The following is an 11,142-nucleotide window of genomic DNA, read 5'->3' on the forward strand; positions in this document are numbered from 1 at the left end:
CACTGGGTAGGAGGGAAGAAAAAGCACTGAAGGACTGAAAAAAAAAAAGAAATGAGTATAAAAGAGGAGGTAGGGAGACTCCAGGACAATCCTGCCCATCCTAGAGGGAGCAAGGGGCATGAAGAGCCCCTTCAAGGCCACTGTGAACACTGATGCACACAAGCCTATCTGGTGGAAAAATGGTAACAACAGTGTATCAACCATCCCAAAAGGAGAAACATGTAGGGACTATTTATGTTTATTCTGGTGATTGTAAATATAACAGGACTAAAAATATCTGGGTCAACTTACACCTGAGATGGTTGAAAATCCTGTGTTTTGGGTGTCTCTGAAGCCCTATGAAGAGATAGAGCTAAATAAAAGACTCTTTAGCCTGTAGCTACAGTGTTTGCAGCTCTGCTCCTTGTTCGCGTTCATGGTTCCAGATTGGATTGACCCTGGACCCATATACCATCCAACGGAATAGTTCTCTAAAAAGATCCTTCCCCAGATTCCAGGACCCAGTACCACACATAAAGTTTCATTGAATGTTTGCATGGGGAAGCCTGAAATGTCAGAATTCAACATTTGTTGTGGAATCACATAGGATGAAAGAGCCAGAGAAATTATCTAGTGCACAAGCACACACACACGTATTGTGAAGAAAATATTTAAATCTGCAGCTTCAAACCAGGTCCATTTAAATATATCAGTAATTCTATTTATTTTAATTTGTCTTTCTGGGAACATCTGCTTATGAAGTAATTTCCTCCTTTCAAGTGTACGACATATTGATAACTTTGAAAAACCGTATTATCAATGGTGTCGGTCCACCTGAACATATACGTCATGACTTTGAGGGAAGATACACTCATCCTTTTTGCATGGAAATGAAGGAAATCACAGCAAGAATCAGGTAGAAGAACTCCCAGGCAAAGTTAGCTAAATTATTGTCACTACCTCTGTGAAGTCATCCACAGCTTGACCTCTGACCGTACAGACAGTTCATTCGTTCATCTCTGATTTCTTCTGGATACAGTTAACCACCTATGGGTTAGGTGACCCTCATCAACTTGTCCTTGGAGCTGAAGTCATCAGTGTTGTTTTCTGGAACTCCTCCTTACCTTGAATTCCCAGCTCTTGGCTTCATTTTAGCACTTTAAAAATGTCTGGCCTCCTGCTTCCTGACTTTCTAGGCCTTCAGGGCTGCCATAGAATCTGCAGGAACCTCCTTTGCTGAACTTCAACCATTCCAGTTCTGTTTGGGGACCTTCCTAATGGTGTTATTTCCTTTTATTTTTTCCCAGACCTGTGTTCTTTGCTCATCCCACCCAGTAACTATAATAAGTAACCTCCTGTTTCATCTAACCAAATAAAAACTCTATTTAAATGAAATCTTCCAAATACAGTAGCACCTCAAAATTAAACCAAATATGCTCACCCAACAAATTTTAAAGCTTTTAAAATTAAATGAAAAGGTGGGGTGTTTGGATTATAAAGGCATAAGCCTCAGAAAAAGCCTTTTCTTGTCTTGATAATAGCAATTCTAACAGGGGTAAGTGAAACCTCATTGTGGTTTTGATTTGCATCAGTTTATGATTAGTAATGAGTGCTGTTAAGAATCTGGTCGTATGTCTGTTGACCACTTGTATATCTTCTTTGAGGAAATGTCTACTCAGGTCTCTTGCCCATTTTTTAAATTGGGTCATTTGGTTTTTTTGCTATTGAATTAAAGGAGTTCCTCATATATTTTGGATAGTAGGTATGTTTTTTAGACATGGGGAGATGAAGCCACAGAGAGGTGAACAATTTGCCAAAGGTGATACTGCTAATAAGCAGGGGTCCGGGTTCAAACCCAGGCAGTCTGATGTCAGCGTGCTTAGAACTATTTTGTGGTACTCTATAGAAACCAAGTCTTACAGAGTACTTTTCTAAACTTCAATAGTGGGTCTATAAAAGCAAAATCTTTATTAAATTAATCTAACATGTGTCTCACCTAGGCAATAATAATTAAGCATCAGGGTGATACATAATTTTGAGCATATATAATTTCATATTTTTTGTTTTTCTATATTCAATTTTTAAATTTTTCTCACTTATGATACAATAACAAAAGCACTTATACATCATTGCTCAAGTCCTTGAAGTTTTCTAACTAGATTTCTAGACTTTCCTTCTGTCTTTTTTCTTTTGTTGTTGTTGATGTTGTTGATTTTATTTATTTGCTGTTAATATGGTTGTTAGTTGTTTCAGGAATTTATATGTGATTACTTGTTGCTAATCTCAATAAAGCCCTTAGATCATCTGTCATGACCCAAGTCCAACTCTTTGAATCTTTTAACTTTCAAGATCAGAGAAAGAAAAAACGACAGGAGACCACAATCCTATGAATGCTGTTTCCCTGTAGTTGTTTTCAAAGTAGAGAAGTGATGCTGTAAGCACCCCTGGGAGGTCTTGGGCAAACTGTCCCAGTGACTGTGGCCCACCAGCCCCAGAAACACTAACAACAGAAATGAGGGAACCTCGGCTGTACCCCGATCAGAGCCTCCTAGTGCTAATGTTTTGCAATTGAAGACAATGCTGGTAGGTAGTTGGACATTCTGACTTGGCTGGAAGTGGACATGCAGCCTAGTATATCTCACAGAGATGTTTTTCAATGACAACATTTCCAGTGTGACAAGTTTCTGCTCCAATATCACTGAAGAATGGGAAGGTCACTGCCTTCTACTTGATTAGCTCTGCTTAATAGAATGTTCTTCAATTATTTTTAAGCCAAAATCTGTCTGTGGAAAAGAGAGGGGAAAGAAGGGGGTGCTGTTTCTGCAAACATCATGATAATAATAGTTCATGTTCACTGAACACTTAAAATGAGCTAGGGCCCTCCCAGAGAACTGTTCGTGCATTTTCTCATGCAGTCGCTGCAACATTTACACAGCAGGTACTTTTATTGTCCCATTTTACAAATGAGAAGCCTTGCATCCAAGATTCTTTCAACTCTGATAATCTCTGATTCCTAAGTTCTCCCTTGATACAATGCAAGTTCTAGGAAGGAAGGAAAGAAGGAAGGAAGGAAGGAGAGAAAGAGAGAAAAGAGAAAAAAAATAGTGAGTTTTAAAACCCAAATTGTTTTCTTAAAGTTCATTCTGGGACTGTGGATCTATTCTAAATAAGTAAATTAATTAATTTAAAAGAAAAAAGAAAAAGAAAACGAAAAGCTCTAGAATTCTGAGCGTTGAAAGCACAAGACAAGCCTCCTGGCCCATGACCCCTAGCCACCTTCTCTGCGCTCTTGGACCCTTGAGAGAAATGACGACAAGGATATGCAGGCACTTCTCAGTTCCCTACTCACTTTCTGTGCCCTGCTGCTAAGCCTTCTAAGAAATAGGACTTTTCTTCATGAGTATAAATGCAAACAGGTACCTTCACACTGTATAAATTCCAATGTACATCCTGAATGAAATCAATGAAAGGGCCTGGACAGGAAACTCTCTAAGCGCTCAAGGCTTCCTTGGCACCCCTGCCTCCCCCGGCCATTTCACCTCCAAAGTGGGCTGGGATCTGACTTGAACCCTGTCCTTGAGAGGGGCACTTTTATCATTGCTTTAAATGAAGACACAGGGGCAGGTTTGTAAACCCACCAGGGGAATAGATGAGAAGACAGAATCTGGGAGTTCTAACCATGGATTAACAACATGAAATGATACACAGGAAGACCCAGGGCTTTGCTGTGGTTCCCCAAAAAAGCAAGCGTGGGATTCAGAGCCACATAATGGAAATGCCTGAGGCATTTTGTGCAACAGCCAGTGAAAGTATGATGCAATGGTATGATGTAACAGCCTACCCCCAACCCTGTCCCTGCTAGGAGAAGAAAAGAAAGTAAATGATTCTTTGATCTTGGTTTAAATTTTAAGCTAACAACATATGGAGCAAGGCTGGCGATACTTATGTGTTCTTGCAGCTGCTCAGAGCACTGGTAAAATGCCGTGGCCGCTGGGAACCCCACTCTCATATAGCCACAGACATTCCGGACAGGGTGGCCAGGACACCAGAGCTCTCTGAAGCCCTGTTAGCAGGAATAGTCTCCGTGAAGACTCTGGAGTCGTTTACTTGGAAGAAGAGCCTGATGGGAGACAGGGCTTGAAGGGGCCTCCCTATGAAGAAGGAATTCAACTCATTCAAGTAGTAGAGAAGGGTTGGGCCAGAGTCATTGGATGGAGGTTACATAGAGTTCAAGTTCAGAACCATTTAAGGACAAGTTCTTTTGCCAGTAAGAACTTGACTCAATGGCAGGCCCAGCTGGTGGGTATGCACAGGAACCGTAGCCCTTGGGGTAGAGATACTGGGAAGGGATTCAAGCAACAGGGGGTCGGGGTGGCTGACTTGAGTGACATTTGAAGATTCTCCCAAACCTAAGATTCTATTATTGGGGCAGGAAGCTCTCCCCAAGGATGGCATGTACCAGTCTACAGATGGCTAAGAACCTCCAGCCTCTAAAGCCTGGGAGAAATAAGCCAAATGTCCCTCACCCCATTCTCACAAGGCCTGAAATTTTATTTCCTCAAGCCTTGAAAGCTTGCCTTAGCCTATGACAAGGACAAAGGAGAGAATGGATGGTCAAGGGGGAGCTAACAGACATCAAGATGAACGTTAGCTGAGCTTCAGTCTGTGCTCAGAAGCAGCCCCAGGGTCAGCACAGGACAAGGGAGGCTACGAGGATTCTTCAAGCTTGCGAGGCTCTCGCAACGTGTGTTATCTTTGGCCAATTTAGTTTTGTCTGTGCAGTTATTCAAAACATGTGCTTACTTTTTAAAATGGTTATGGTTTAAATAAATAAAACTACACAAAGGGTGCACAGTGAAAAATGTAGCTTTCTTCTAGTCCCTACTTATGTGTTGCTTCTTGTGTGTCCTTCCTGAGATGTTTAGATAGATGCTGTTATATCCTCCTTGCATCTGTTTTCACACAAACGTGCTAGACCCTACACACTTACCAGTGCTAGACCCTACACACTTCTCTCTATAACATGTGCAAATTTAGTGAAAAAAAAAAGAATAGAAAGCTTTAAAACAAATGTTCACAATTTCCTTTTTATATCTGGCCTAGCCTCAGGAAATATACGGCTCTGAGTCCATCATTTCACTTCTTCAGTGCCTGACTTGAACCAACATACAAAGTCATTAAATCACAGTGCTGCTATTCTTTCATTAAATACATATTACAGTGTGCATTCTCTATACCCTAGATCCCTCTCTAATTTAGTGCAGTTGTGGTCCTTACCCTGGATAAAATGATAAAGGTGACTGTGTTGATTGTAGGCAGTTCTTCAGAGTGTAATGCTATTTATAAGTTACAAGTGGAATCACCAAACATTAATACATGATCATGAAAATAAGTTGCTCTTCCATGAGAGGTTGGTTAACCATTTTCAGGAAACCAATTAGAAAGCACTGCATTCTCTTTTTAGGAATCTAATCCCTGAACAGTGTCTGATCACAGAGAGTCCATTACATGTCATTAACAGTCAAGGGTTCCTGGAAGTTAGACACTGACTAAAACCTTCCTTTTCTTTCTTTATTTCTTAAACTAGTTCTTTCTATTTTTGGAGATGAATTTCCAGAGATCTGCTTACTTGACTATTAGCCAAGAGTAGCAAATGAGACATTAACAAAGTCACCCTGCTTGATTCCAGAAGCCAAACCTCTTAAACAATTCCCTGGTAAGTAAACCACTTCCCTGCTACAGGGGAATGGAGTCACCATACTGATTATTACTTTGAAATGACAGAAGGGAGATGTTATGGGATGAAGTATGTGTCCCCTCCCTTACCCCCTGCAAAAAAAAAAAAAAAAAAATTATGTTGGAGTCCTAACCCTCAGTACTTGAAAACATAATCTAATTTGGAGATCAAGTCTTGACTGAGAAAGCAGGTTAAAGTAAGGTCATTAGGGAAGGCCCTAATCCAATATGACTGGTGTCCTGATGGAAATGGAAATTTGGACACAGGCAAATTCTCACAGGGGGAAGACAATGTGAATGTGAAGAGATGCAGGGAGAAGACAACCATCTACAAGCCAAGGAGAAAAGCCTGGGACAGATCCTTCCCTCACAGTCTTTGGGAGGAGTCAGCCCTGCTGACACCTTGGTTTCTGATGTCTGGCCTGCGACAACACATTTCTGTTTCTAAACCACCCGGTCTGTGGTACTTCATTACAGAGTTATGTGATAATCCTAAAGTGGCATTGGTTTGGCAGAATCATGGAGTAAAAGAAATCCTTAGGAGCATGTCTAGTCCGTCTTCTTACCTCTAAGCATCTTTCCCAAATGACTACCATTTAAAAACCGTGATAAATCTGTCTAGAATTGCCTCAAAGAGTGTTTAAGGATAAAGACTCTTGAACCAGGCTGTTGGAGTCAAAACCCTTGTCTTCCCTTAGCCTTGGCTTCACCATCGGCAGGTTACTTAGTTTCTGTAAACCTTAGTTTCCTCATGCATACACAGGGAATAACAAGAGCACCTACCACAGACAGCTATAAGAATTAAATTAATGAGTTCACATCAAAGCTTAGCATAGTGCTCAAAATGTTAGCTATTATTATTTTCCTTTTTTGGGGGGGGGGGCACCTTTTTAAATTAGCTTAGCTTCCTGGCAGAACTTAGCTATAGGTCAGCCCTGGTATTTGAATGGATTGGCCAAAGACAAGAACAAGAGCAACTTTAGTTCCCCTTAATTTTATGAGTTAAGTGTGATGAGAAGGGATTGCGCCTACGAGAGAGCACTCAGTGATGCAAGGGAGAACAGCCGCACGGAACGCCCGCTGGTCACCACTTCCTCCGCCGCCACTCCGCGGAGGGCTCCCACTTGACGCGCTGTCACTACACAGCACCGAGTCTAAGGGTAGAGGACTGGCTTCACAGGGCCTTCAGTCACTTGAAGGGTGTTAGAATTGGAGCAGCAGAGCTGCAAGGCCCTTCAGATCTTCGACCCGTCTTCTCATTTTAAAGAAAAGGGAATAGAGGCCCTGGAAGGTGGGGGAACTTGAACAAGGGTATCCGTCAGATTACAGCAGAGCAGGGAAATAGGCTTCCTCTGTTGTGAGAAATGTAGGAGAGTTCTGTTTCGTAGATGGAAGACTGGCCCCAGAAAGTAACTAAATACAAATCTAAGAGCCCAACGTTATTGTCCTGGAAGAATTGCAGAAATGATGATGGTGATGATATTAGCAAATACTGAGCCATTACCACATGTATGGCACTGTGTTCATTGTTTTTGCTCACATGATTACCTCATTTAATTTTTGTGCAACTTTGCAAAGTGGATACAAAAAAGATATGAGGTCAGGTAGGGTACTCAGCTTACCCAGTGCCCAGGGCTAGGGGCTAGCAGTGAGGACCACCAGCGCCTGCTTGGGACAGCGTCTTAGAGGCAGCCACTAGGAACAGATGCTGCCAAGGGCCCTCCTTGCCCTGTGAGTATTTTTTGAACATCCAAGTCTCAGCAATGAGAAGTTATATAGATATATATTTTATCTGTGAAGTAGATCAACTTGGTCTTCCATACAGAGTCTTGAACTATGAAAATTACCATCCTCCAAAGTAACCACCACAACAGTCTTGGTGTAAGAACAGGTTCTTCATACAAAATCTTTGGCAACATTCAGGTCTGGTGTTGCTTGCTTTTGTGTCTACCTAATCTTGCTGAAATTTTTACTTTTCATCAAGATAATGACATAGCAGTATTTCCTCTCGTGGTTTTCTCATACGGTGCAATGAAATGCGATAGAAACCACAGGAAATACTGCAGTTGGGTGTTGAATTTGACCCCTCCCATGAACTTGTACACTGTGGAATAAATAAAAGGGGTAACATAATTGGAGGTGCTGGTTCTTTGTTAGGTGGCAAAGCAGCACCTGGGGGTGACAAGAGAAGCGTCACTTAGAGGACCTGACTTATGGCTGTTAGTTACAAATGTCTCCATTTAAACCCAAACTACAAGCAAACCAGGGAGACATCCCCACACATGGGACGCCCCCTTGGCTCCCAGAAGCAGTGTGCTGGCAGGAGAGGGCATGGGGGGGAACGTGCCTGCATGTGGAAGTGCATGGGATTTGGCGCTAAGTTAGGTGACAGGCATTTCCTCATCGCCTTCTGTTTTCAGAGCCAAGCAGAGAGCTGGCAGAATGTCCTGTTGCAAGGCTGCACAAGGTCTCTCTCTACTTCTCATCCCTAGATTGTTAAAGTAGCAGCTGCTCTTCAATTTCGGCAGGAAGTGAAGTAAGACCACCTGTACTTCTGTAAATTGCCAAAGGAGCTTGCAAAAGGTACACTGTGAACCCAAAGTAAGTTAACACAGAAAGTGTGAGTGAATAATGGTAGACATACTGTTTCTTGAACACTTTTTAGGTGAACATGTGCCATAATGCTTATTGGATATAATTTTCTCAACAGCCGTATGGTGGATGCTACTATGATGCCCTATTTTGCAGAAGAGAAAACCAGGGATTTGGGAGAGATTGAGTGTTGTGCCCAAAGAAACACACACACACACACACACACACTCACCCCTGACTGACCTGGAGCTCAGTCCTGGTGCATCAGATACTAGTGAGTGCCCTGATGCCCCTTCCCCGACACACAAGGCCAGTTTTTGAAGTGACCTCTACATGTGTTCTAATTTACTCCCCCTTTCATTTAAGTAGTTAAGGCTAGGGTAAGAGAAGTCAGTAAGAAGTCAGAAGTTTCCACATTTACTATACCACCGAGGCTACCACTGAGTCTACTTTCTCCCTCCATAGTAAAAATGGAAGGCAGGAGAGTATTTTTTAATCAACCTGAACTTTTCTGTGATAGAAACCTGCCCCAAATAAAAATAAGAGAAAAAGAGAAACTAAAAAGATTTGAAACTTGTTATGAAAATGTTTTGATACTACATTGGCATGGGTCACTAGGAAAAATCTATTCATGAGGTTTACTAAAAAACTGTTAAACAAAGCCAGAAGCACTGTATCAGCAAGGACAGTCGTCACGGGAGCGGGGTGGGGATTTTCTGGCAACTCCAGGGCAGCCCATTAGTGAGGGGTCACCTCATTTGACCGCAGACAGTGCAGGTTGGAAAGCTCAGCCGTTTCTCATCATTGTCAAAGAGCAAATGGCCACATCTAAGCTGGAAATGGTTCCGCGGGCTATTTTATGGTCAAGCCTGAGAGAGATTTGCTTTTTAAAATCAATTATACCAGCAAACAGAAAATATATTCCCACCAAAAAACCTTTATCATATTTTTACAGATGGAAATAGCACACTCGTGAAGCCAGCTCCTGTAGTTGTGTGTCAGGTGAATTACGTCCTGGAAGCTGTTTCAAATGTGGGATGAGGGAAAGGCGCGAGGCAACGGGAGCTAGGATTTACTGAGAGGGACTCCCCGGGGTGTCTCGTCGTCACGGTAATCTGGAAACACCCTTACGCTGGCCGCCGCCGACGTGAAGGTGCCGCTACCAAAAAGGATTGTTGCAAGATCACGCTGTTAGTTAAACGGGGGTTTAGTGCTAGTGCCTTTAATTGCCAAATCCAGCCTCTTTCCACGGCGTGGGCCTGGGCTCCTTCTGGTGACGCTCGGTAAGGAAGCCCTGGGCACTGCTGGCTTGCCCTCCCGGCGGTCCGGGTGCAGCACTTGCGGCTTCCAAGGACTGGACAAGCCACACCCTGACACCGCCCCCCTCCCTCCCTCTAGTACTCCCCCAACATCCTTGGCGGCAAGGAACAAATGAAATTCAGTGAGATGCCGCCCTCCCCCTCCTTGCTCCGGCACCTGTGCGCAGTTCTGGTCGAAATAAAAGCAGGCAAGCCCAGTGCTGTCCCTTGGACGCAAGGGGGCGCCTGATGACCACAAAATCCCTGGATTCCCAGGAAGGGTTCGGCAGTGCCTGCTTATCTTACTGGGAAGGAACACAAACTGTTCCTCTACCTCTAAGAAGGATCACTTTTAAAGGATCAAAAGCAACTACGTTTTGCAACAAACTCATTTCTCTGTTTAACAGTTTTTCCTAAGGGAGAATTCTGCCTTTTAGTTTAACACGAGTTTAGCGCTATGAGAACACAGTAAAAGAATAGGTCCCCTCTGTCTCAAGCAAAACCATCATATCCCAGCCCCTCTACGCTAGTCCCTAGGATAACCCAGTATAACACAGAACACAAGCGACCGATGATGGATGTAATTTTTCAAAAAGGTGATCAAAAATATTTCAAGGCATAAAAAAGTAACCCCCATTTCCAAAGTCTTGCCCGTCTCCTGCACCCACAGTTCACTGTGCTTACAAGTCTTCATGGAGAAAGGAGCGTGGAGGGGTGAAGGCAGCCACTTGGAGAAGCTGTTGTTCATTCTACGCAGGGGAGCCCAGACGGCAGCAGAAAGAGGGGAGCGGCAGGGTGTTCTCGTCAAAGCCCGCGCGGAGGGCCCAGGTGCCCCCTACATGCTGAGGCCTTTCAAAGCTGGGCCCTTGGCAACACCCTTTGAAATAACTGAGTGCTGGCAACACAGGTTTGACATGAATATGCAAATAAGAACACTCGAGTCTCCCACTTCATGCCTTTGGATCTTTTTATAAATTCAGCCACTAACCATGACTAACAAAAAATAGAGAAGAAAGAAAAAGTGATCTGACCTTCACTTAGTTTCTCCCACTGACCTTCTTGTGCCGGAGCCAAAGCCCTTTTCAGAAGAGAGAGAAAGATGGCTGGGGTCTCAACGAGGAGCCGGGGCCACGAAGCGAGAGAGGACGTTTCCACCTCCCCCCTCTCACAAAAGCTTTGGGATGGATAAATGGGCACTACTCAGTTCCGTCAATCAACTTCCGTGGCTCTATTTTCATCGCTACTAAGATGTATAAAAAGCGAAAGTTTGCTACAAAGCCCCCATCAACGTATTCAGGGAAATCATGGGGAGGCTTAATGAGTAATGTCTGTAAACTTGCCAGGCCGCTAATTGTGCGTATCATTTCCTTACAGCCGCTCCATCCTGTCACTCCGGCCCCAATAATCCCTTTGGCTTCCACACTCTGTCCTTTGTTGGCCTGCTCCCTGGGGACGGGCTCTGAGGGAGGCACCTCGGGGGCAGGCACGTCTCTATAACAAGATGTGACAATGAGTTTGGGGAATTTGCTGGCTAAAC

The sequence above is a fragment of the Pteronotus mesoamericanus genome, unplaced genomic scaffold (genome assembly GCF_021234165.1).
Source record: "Pteronotus mesoamericanus isolate MK-2021 breed Mesoamerican mustached bat unplaced genomic scaffold, CSHL_Meso_final scaffold_651, whole genome shotgun sequence".
In the NCBI taxonomy this organism is placed as follows: Eukaryota; Metazoa; Chordata; class Mammalia; order Chiroptera; family Mormoopidae; genus Pteronotus; species Pteronotus mesoamericanus.